The sequence below is a fragment of the Tinamus guttatus genome, unplaced genomic scaffold (genome assembly GCF_059628265.1).
Source record: "Tinamus guttatus ecotype Peru unplaced genomic scaffold, ASM5962826v1 Tinamus_guttatus_pri_ptg000425l, whole genome shotgun sequence".
NCBI lineage: Eukaryota > Metazoa > Chordata > Aves > Tinamiformes > Tinamidae > Tinamus > Tinamus guttatus.
The window spans coordinates 101,344-110,713 of record NW_028288959.1 but is presented as its reverse complement, the minus strand read 5'-3'; positions in this window follow the sequence as shown (position 1 = coordinate 110,713).

Sequence of the window (9,370 nt, the reverse complement as noted above, 5' to 3'; positions counted from 1 at the left end):
GACAGGGAGAGGATCCGGGATGACCATAGGGATAAGAGCAGGGACAAGGATGGGGATGGCGGGGGGGGTGGATCTGGGATAACCACGGGGCTGGTGCAGGGATGGGAATGGGCACAAGGGGGGGGATCCGGGATGGGCACAGGGAGGGGAACGGGCACAGGGATGGGGCAGGGACGGGGCAGGGACAAGGACGGGGACAGGGCTGGGATCCCGCATGAGCGCAGGGACGGGCACAGGGATGGACACGGGGACGGGCACAGGGACGGGCACAGGGATGGACACGGGGACGGGGCAGGGTCGCGCGCGGCGCCGCGGCCGGTGTCACTCACCGCGCGCCCCGTCGGGGCCCCTGGCGGCGGCGCCGCGTCGCGCGGGGGCGCAGCCGCAGAGCACGAGGGCGGCGGCGGTGGCGGCGGCGGCCGGGGGGGCGCCGGGCGGGCGCGCGCAGCTCAGCCGGGCCGCGCGGCGCAGGGCGCCCGGCAGCGGCAGCGCCGGGAACGCGGGGGCGGCGGGCAGGGCGGCGGGCGGCTCGGCGCGGCTCCCCTCGCGCAGCGGTCTGGCCATCGCGCCCGGGGGGCCCTGCGGGGCGCGCGGGGTCAGCGCGGGACGCGGCGGGGACGGGCGCGCGGCCCCCCCTGCTGCGCCGCTGCGCGCCCGCCAAGGGGCGCCCTCGTGGCGGCCGCCCGGGGGCGCCGCGCGCGCGTGTCCGGGCACGGCCCCGGGGCGCGGGGGGACCCCGGGATCGGCCCCACGGCAGGAGGGGGGACCCCGGGATCGGCCCCGAGGCGCGGGGGGACCCCGGGATCGGCCCCACGGCAGGAGGGGGGACCCCGGGGTCGGCCCCGAGGCGCGGGGGGACCCCGGGATCGGCCCCCGGGCGGCCCCGGACGCGCCCCGCTCCCGGCCCGTAACGCGGTGCCATCCCGGACATGCCCCACGGCTGCCCCGTAACGCGGTCCCCAAGTGCCCCCTCCCGCCCCGTAACGCGCTCCCACCCCGGACATGCCCCGTTCCCGCCCCACAACACGGTCCCCAGGTGCCCGCCCCGCGGCACGCTCCGATCCCGGGAAGTCCCGCTCCTGCCCCGTGACACGCTCCCATCCCGGGCGCCACCCGCTCCCGCCCCATAGCGCGGTCCCCGCCGCCCCGCGCGGTCCCGTCCCGGGGCATGCCCGGCTCCTGCCCCGCAGCGGCAGCGCCGCCGCGCCCGCCCCGTAGCGCGACCCGCGCCCGCCACTCACTGCAGCTGCATGAACCGTGCGGGGCGGCTCGGGGCGGTCCGCGGCGGAGCCCTCCGGTCCGGGTCGCTCCGGTTCGGTCCCGTTCGGTCCCGTTCGGTCCCGCTCGGTCCCGCCGCGCTCCGCGCTCGGCACCGGCTCCCGCCGCTCTGGCAGCGCGCGCCGCGGCGCCGCTCTGGCCACGGCCCCGCCCCGTGACGTCACCGCCCCGCCCCGCCCCGCCCCGCCCCGGACAAGTTCGGGCTTGTGCGGCGCGGGGATCCCCGGGGGGGCGGATGCGGGGGGGGGGGTATAGGGATGTATAGGGGGGTATAGGGGATGTTTGGGGTGTATAGGGCATATATGGGTGTGTAGGGGAGGCATAGGGGATGTACGGGGTGTATAGGGGACGTATGGGGGGTAGAGGGGGTGTATGGGGTGTATAGGGCATATATGGATGTATAGGAGAGGTATAGGCTGTGTAGGGGATGTATGGAGATATAGGGGAGGTATAGGGCGTGTATGGGGGCTGTATGAGGAGTATAGGGGATATATGGGCGTATAGGGTGTGTATGGGGGCTATAGGGTGTGTATGCGGGGTATAGGGTGTGTAGGGGATGTATGGGGTGTAGGGGATGTATGGGGTATAGGGGAGATATAGGAGGTGTATGGGGCGCGGGGGGGGCTGCATGGGGGCACTTGTGGGGCTGGGGGGCTCCGTGGGGCTCCGTGGGGCTCCGGGGGCTCCGTGGGGCTCGGGGGCTCCGGGGGCTCCGTGGGGCTCGGGGGCTCCGGGGCCCCGCGGCCGCTCGGGGGCGCTGGCCCCGCCCCGGGGGCGGCGGCGGCGGCGCCGCAGCCAGTTGCGGAGCGCGGGGGGGCGGCGCCGCCGCCGCCGTTTCCAGGGGAAGTTTCGGCGCTGCCGCCGCGCGCGCCCCGGTAACAGCGGCCGGGACCAACCAGCGGCCGGGCCGGGAGCGGCGCCGGGCGGGACCGGGACCGGGGACCGGGACCCGCAACCGGGACCCGCGAATGGGACCGGGACCGAGACCTGCGACTGGGACCTGCAACCGGGACCCAGACCCATAACTGGGACTGGGACCCGTGACTGGGACCCGCAACCGGGACCCGCAACCGGGACCGGGACCCGTGAATGGGACTGGGACCGGGACCCATAACTGGGACCTGCAACCGGGACCCAGACCCAGACCCATAACTGGGACTGGGACCCGTGACTGGGACCTGGGACCGGGACCGGGACCCGTGAATGGGACTGGGACCGGGACCCATAACCGGGACCTGCAACCGGGACCCAGACCCAGACCCATAACTGGGACCCGTGACTGGGACCTGGGACCGGGACCTGGGACTGGGACCGGGACCCACAGCCAGGACCAGGACCCGTGACTGAGACCCGCGAACAGGACCGGGACCCGGGACCCATGACTGGGACCAGGACCCATAGCCAGGACCGGGACCTGCAGCCGGGACTCACAGCCAGGACCCAGAGCTGGGGAGGGGACCCCAACCGGGACCCCAACCGGGGCTGCCCTGGGCCAGAACCTGTAACCAGGACCCCAAAGTGGCACCTACAGCCGGTGACAGGGCCCCAGAACGGGTCCAAGAGCCCCGATGGGGCCGCCCTGGGCTGGGACCCGCAGCCAGACCGGGACCCACAGCCAGGCCTGAGACCCCCAACCAGGATCCATAACTGGGCCCGGGACCCCCAACCAGGATCCATAACCAGGACCCCCAACCAGGCCCCACAACCGGGCCCGGGACCCCCAACCAGGCCCCACAACCGGGCCCCACAGCCAGGCCCGGGACCCCCAACCAGGATCCATAACCAGGACCCCCAACCGGGCCCCACAGCGGGTCCCTGGACTCCCCCCCCCGGCTCCCCGTCGCTCTGGGCCCGTTCCTGCCCCTCGGGCCCCATTTGTGTCCCCTCCTGCCCCCCGTCGCCCCGCCCCCACGGCGTGACCCTTCACCTCTGACCCCTGACCCCCCCCGGCCCGGTGCCCTCGCCGTTACCCCCGGCCCCGCCCCTGGCGCCCCCCCGCCCCGGCCGCCGCCGCCGCCGCTTCCCCATTGGCTGGAGCCGCGTCCGCCGCAGCCAATGGGCGCGCGGGGATCGCGCTGTATCCAGCGGAGCGCGGCCGGGCCCGCCCCCTGGCTGCGGCGGAGCCGGGACAGGAGCGGCCGCGGGGAGGGAGACGGGGATGGGTCTAGGAATGGATATAGGGAATGGATAAATGGATATAGGGAATGGAGATAGGGATGGATATAGGGATGGATATAGGGAATGGATAAATGGATATAGGGATGGATATAGGGATATAGGGAATGGAGATAGGGATGGATATAGGGAATGGATATAGGGATGGGTATAGGGAATGGATATAGGGATGGATATAGGGAATGGATATAGGGAATGGATATAGGGAACAGCTATAGGGAATGGAGATAGGGAATGGAGATAGGGAATGGATATAGGGATGGATATAGGGAATGGATATAGGGAATGGATATAGGGAATGGAGATAGGGAATGGAGATAGGGATGGATATAGGGAATGGATATAGGGAATGGATATAGGGAACAGCTATAGGGAATGGAGATAGGGAATGGAGATAGGGAATGGATATAGGGATGGATATAGGGAATGGATATAGGGATGGCTATAGGGAATGGATATAGGGAATGGAGATAGAGAATGGATACAGGGATGGATATAGGGATGGATATAGGGAGAGATATAGGGAACGGATATAGGGATGGGTATAGGGAATGGATATAGAGAATGGATATAGGGAATGGAGATAGGGATGGATATAGGGAATGGATATAGGGATGGATATAGGGAATGGAGATAGGGATGGATATAGGGAATGGATATAGGGAACGGATATAGGGAACGGATATAGGGATGGATATAGGGATGGATATAGGGAATGGATATAGGGAATGGAGATAGGGATGGGTATAGGGATGGAGATAGGGATGGATATAGGGAATGGATATAGGGAACAGCTATAGGGAATGGAGATAGGGATGGATATAGGGAATGGATATAGGGATGGATACAGGGAATGGATATAGGGAATGGATATAGGGAATGGGTATAGGGAATGGAGATAGAGAATGGATATAGGGAATGGATATAGGGAATGGAGATAGGGATGGATATAGGGAATGGATATAGGGATGGATATAGGAATGGAGATAGGGATGGATATAGGGATGGATATAGGGAATGGATATAGGGAATGGATACAGGGAATGGATATAGGGATGGATATAGGGAGAGATATAGGGAACGGATATAGGGATGGGTATAGGGAATGGATATAGAGAATGGATATAGGGAATGGATATAGGGATGGATATAGGGAATGGAGATAGGGAATGGAGATAGGGATGGGTATAGGGAATGGAGATAGGGAATGGATATAGGGAATGGAGATAGGGATGGATATAGGGAATGGATATAGGGATGGATATAGGGATGGATATAGGGATGGATATAGGGAATGGAGATAGGGATGGATATAGGGAATGGATACAGGGAATGGATATAGGGATGGATATAGGGAATGGACACAGGGAATGGATATAGGGATGGATATAGGGAGAGATATAGGGAACAGATATAGGGATGGGTATAGGGAATGGATATAGAGAATGGATATAGGGAATGGATATAGAGAATGGATATAGGGAATGGATATAGGGATGGATATAGGGAATGGAAATAGGGAATGGAGATAGGGATGGGTATAGGGAATGGAGATAGGGAATGGAGATAGGGAATGGAGATAGGGAATGGAGATAGGGATGGATATAGGGAATGGATATAGGGAATGGATATAGGGAATGGATATGGGGAATGGATATAGGGAATGGAGATAGGGAATGGAGATAGGGATGGGTATAGGGAATGGATATAGAGAATGGATATAGGGAATGGAGATAGGGATGGATATAGGGAATGGATATAGGGAATGGAGATAGGGAATGGAGATAGGGATGGGTATAGGGAATGGAGATAGGGATGGGTATAGGGAATGGAGATAGGGATGGGTATAGGGAATGGAGATAGGGATGGATATAGGGAATGGAGATAGGGATGGATATAGGGAATGGATATAGGGAATGGAGATAGGGAATGGAGATAGGGAATGGAGATAGGGAATGGAGATAGGGATGGGTATAGGGAATGGATATAGGGAGAGATATAGGAAACGGATATAGGGATGGGTATAGGGGATGGGTATAGGGAATGGGTATAGGGATGGGTATAGGGAATGGATACAGGGATGGGGATAGGGACCGGCTATAGGGAACGGCTATAGGGACCGATATAGGGACGGGTATAGGAACGGGTATAGGGACGGATATAGGAACCAGTATAGGAGTGGCCACAGGGACGGATATAGGAACGGCCATAGGGACAGATATAGGGACGGCTGTAGGGACCGGTATAGGAACGACTATAGGGACCGGTATAGGAATGGCCATAGGGACGGATATAGGGACAGATATAAGAACCGATATAGCAACAGCTATAGGAACCAGTATGGGAATGGCCATAGGGACCGGAATAGGGACAGGTATAGGAACCGGTATTGGAGCGGATATAAGAACCAGTATAGGAACGGCTATAGGGACCGGTAGAGGGATGGCTATAGGCACGGCTCTAGGTACCAATATATCTATAGGAATGTCTGTAGGAACTGATACAGGCACCGCTATAGCTACCACTATAGGTACTGGTATAGATATGGTTATAGGTACTGATATGTCTATAACTACCGTGATATGCACCGCTATATGTACGGTTATAGGTACCACTATATTTATAAGTACTGCTATGTCTGTAAGGCACCGCTGTAGGCACCGCTGTATGCACCGCTATAGGCGCCACTATAGGTACCACTAGTACTGTAACTACCACTGTGTCTATAGGTGCAGCTACAGGTGCTGTTATAGGTACCATTATGTCTATAAGTATTGCTGTGTCTATAGGTGCCGCTCTAGGTACCGCTATAGCTATAACTAAGGCTGTGTCTATAGGTGCCGTTATAGCTGCTGTTACAGGTGCAGCTATGGCTATAGGTACTGCTGTGTCTGTACACACTGCTATAGGTACTAATATATCGGTATAGCCCATATATCACTGTCACCAATATATCACCATAGCTACTGCCGTATCTATAGGTACCCCTGTATCTACAGATGCAGCTATGGGTACCGCTGTATCTATAGGTGCGGCTATATCTGTAGGTGTAGCTATAGGTACTACTGTGAGTGCAGATATAGGTACTGCTGCATCTATAGGTGCGGCTATAGGTACCACTATGTCTGTAGGTACAGCTATAGGTACAGCTGTACATACAGCTGCAAGTACCGCTGTAGGTATGGCTTTAGCGGTGGTTGCAGGTACAGCTGTATCTATACGTACAGCTATAGCTATGACTGTGGGTATGGCTATAAGTGACACCCATCACTATAAGGGACCCTGTGGGTACTGCTATAGGTAGAACTATGGGTACCACGGTGAGCGGGGCTATAGGCACTGCTGTAAGTAGAGCTATAGGTACTGCTGTAAGAGCTATAGGCAACCGCTATAGGGAGGGCTATAGGTACTGCTATAGGCAGAGCTATAGGTACTGCTGTAAAAGCTATAGGCACCGCTATAGGCAGGGCTATGGACGCTGTTGTAAGTAGAGCTATAGGCACTGCTATAAGCAGAGCTATAGGTACTGCTGTAAGAGCTATAGGCATGGCTATAGGGAGGGCTATAGGTACTGCTATAGGCAGAGCTATAGGTACTGCTATAGGCAGGGCTATGGACGCTGTTGTAAGTAGAGCTATAGGCACCGCTATAGGTACTGCTATAGGTACTGCTATAGGCAGTGCTATGGGCCCCGCTATGGGGGTGCGGGGATGGGCCCCTATAGGCAGAGCTATAAGTCTCTCGTGACGTTTCGGGGCCGTTTCCAGTGATTTGGGGCTGGTTTGGGGCTCCAGGGTCCTGCTGCCGCATCCCGTATCCCACATCCCGATATCCCGTATCCTGCATCCTGCACCCCTCATCCCGCATCCCTGTCCCGTGCATCCCGCACCCCTCATCCCTCACCCCTCATCCCTATCCCGCATCCCTGTCCCGTGCATCCCGCACCCCTCATCCTGTATCCCTATCCTGCATCCCTATCCCGCATCCCTGTCCCGTGCATCCCGCACCCCTCATCCCGCATCCCCCATCCCGCGCCTGCCTCTCCGCTATCCCGTTATCCCTCCCCGTTATCCCGCTCCTCCCGCATCCGTGCGCAGCCAATGGGCGCCCGCCGCCGCGGCCAGACCAGGAGCTGCCATGGAAACAGCGGAGCAGCCGGGCAGGGAAGCGCCGGCAGCCCCCCCGGCCCCGGGGACCGCGCGGGGACCGGGACGCGGGGACGGGGACACCGGGACGGGGACACCGGGATGGGGACACTGGGATGGGGGACATGGGGTGTTGGGAACACGGGGACACCGGGATGGGGGATACCAGGATGGGGGACACTGGGATGGGGGATACCAGGATGGGGGGCACTGGGGTGTTGGGGACACGGGGACACTGGCATGGGGGACACCGGGATGGGGACACTGGGATGGGGGATACCAGGATGTTGGGGACACCGGGATGGGGGACACTGGGGTGTTGGGAACACGGGGACACCGGGACGGGGACACCGGGATGGGGACACTGGGATGGGGGACACTGGGGTGTTGGGAACACGGGGACACCGGGATGGGGGATACCAGGATGTTGGGGACACGGGGACACCAGGATGGGGGACATGGGGATGCCGGGATGGGGGACACCGGGATGGGGGACACCGGAGTGTGGGGGACACAGGGACACTGGGATGGGGGACACTGGGATGGGGGACACGGGAACACTGGGATGAGGGTCACTGGGATGGGGGACACCAGGATGTTGGGGACACGGGGACACCAGGATGGGGGACACCAGGATGGGGACACCGGGACAGGGACACTGGGATGGGGGACATGGGGACACCGGGATGGGGCACATGGGGGCGCCGGGATGGGAACACCAGGATGGGGGACACTGGGGTGCTGGGAACATGGGGACACCGGGATGGGGGATACCAGGATGTTGGGGACACGGGGTCACCGGGATGGGGGACATGGGGACACCGGGGTGTTGGGGACACCGGGGTGTTGGGGACACGGGGACACCGGGATGGGGGATACCAGGATGTTGGGGACATGGGGACACCAGGATGGGGGACATGGGGATGCCGGGATGGGGGACACCGGGATGGGGGACACCGGAGTGTGGGGGACACAGGGACACTGGGATGGGGGACACTGGGATGGGGGACATGGGAACACTGGGATGAGGGTCACTGGGATGGGGGACACCAGGATGGGGAACACGGGAACACTGGGATGGGGAACACCCCAGGATGGGGACACCGGGATGGGGGACACCGGGGTGTTGGGGACATGGGGACACCAGGATGGGGGACACCGGAGTGATGGGGACACTGGGATGTTGGGGACACCGGGGTCACCAGGATGTTGGAGACATGGGGACACCGGCATGGAGGACATCAGGATGTTGAGGACACCGTGATGTTGAGGACATGGGGACACCGGGATGTTGGGGACTCAGGATTACTGGAATGGGGGAACACGATGTTGGGGACACAGGGACACTGGCGTGGAGGACACCAGGATGTTGGGGACACCGGGATGTTGGGGACATGGGGACACTGGGATGTTGGGGACATGGGGATGAGGGGACAGGGAGACACTAGGATGTGGGGGATCCCGGGGACGGGGACAGAAGGACTCGGAGTGCAGGGACATGGGGACTCAGGGACAAGTGACATGAGGATGCAGGGACAGGGGACATGGAGGTATTGGGACCCCGGGACGGGGACACCGGGATGCAGGAATGAAGGGACACAGGGACGTGGGGACATTGGGATGGGGAGGACATGGAGATGTGGGGACATGGGGACAAGGGGACACAGGGACATGGGGACACAGGGACATGGGGACATTGGGATGGGGAGGACATGGAGATGTGGGGACATGGGGACAAGGGGACATGGGGACATGGGACATGGGGACACAGG